Source organism: Calidris pugnax, unplaced genomic scaffold, assembly GCF_001431845.1.
Source record: "Calidris pugnax isolate Ruff unplaced genomic scaffold, ASM143184v1 scaffold133, whole genome shotgun sequence".
In the NCBI taxonomy this organism is placed as follows: domain Eukaryota; kingdom Metazoa; phylum Chordata; class Aves; order Charadriiformes; family Scolopacidae; genus Calidris; species Calidris pugnax.
Window position 1 is genome coordinate 5,618,611 of NW_015090977.1, and position 1,114 is coordinate 5,619,724.

Consider the following 1,114-nt stretch of genomic DNA (forward strand, 5'->3'; position numbering starts at 1 on the left):
ACCTACGTTTTACTTAAAAAATCTGAATAAACCAGGCAGCACCATCAAAATAGAACAAAAAAAGAAAGTAATTCCTAAACTCTGTTGTCAAAAAAAGCAAGGATCCCAGAGGCTTTGCCCCAAAGCTGCGTTTTTTAACAAGCTCTTGGGCAAAACAGCTACCTGGTGTCCATCTCCCTTGTATTGCACACAGTTGGATGCCTCAGTAAGACATAAGACCTGATCCCAAAGCGATGGTCTTGGCTCTGGGATCTCCAGGTTTGCACAAAAACACACTCCAGCCTGTAAAAGTGCCCAGCACTCTGCTGGCGGCATACAGGCAATAAATAACTACTCTGTGATCTACCCTGACCCTTCACTGAAGTGGAAAGGAAAAAAAAAATTAGACCTACAGATATTTTTCTACTTCATGAAAATATTTGAACTATAAGCCTCTGTAATCAAAAAGCATGGATGGGGTGAAACCTGTATTCCAAGTAATTAAAGGATGCGGGGAAAGAGAGAGACGTGGTCAACTGTTCAAAAGGGGAAACGGGGATGTGTCAAAATGGTCCCTCCTAAACAGGGAGATGCCTGCTCCAGGGAGCCCTAGTGCAGGTTTCCTGCCCTATTTTCTAGGTAGATCCAGAGGCTTACAGTAAAAAAGCAAATGGAATTTCCTGCTGCTGGAAAGAACAAGCCTTTGGCTGGGGGACAGCTCCGGTTTCTTGCCTGTGATGGTTGAGTTTTGGTAACCCCCACTTGCAACCCAGTGGCTGGACAAGCAGAGCAGGGCTTGCAGCAGCGTGGCACCTCCACCAACGATGAAATAACAGCATCTCAGCTTCTCTACAAACAATAAGATAATAAACCCAGCATCTCCTCTAATAGTTGTTCTGTTAGTGAGTTTGGAAGGATGCCTGGTAGAACCACCCCAGCTCTCTGTGTCAGGTGAGACGAAGCAAAAATTACTGCAGGAATTTAAGAGAAAGTTAAAATGTCATTATTTCATCTCTGCTCTGAAATAGAGCTCTTACTTTTTTTTTTTTTTTTTTTTTTTTTTAAAAAAAAAAAAAAAAAAAAAAAAAAAAAAAAAAAAAAAAAAAAAAAAAGTTCTAGGAAAAATATTAAACCC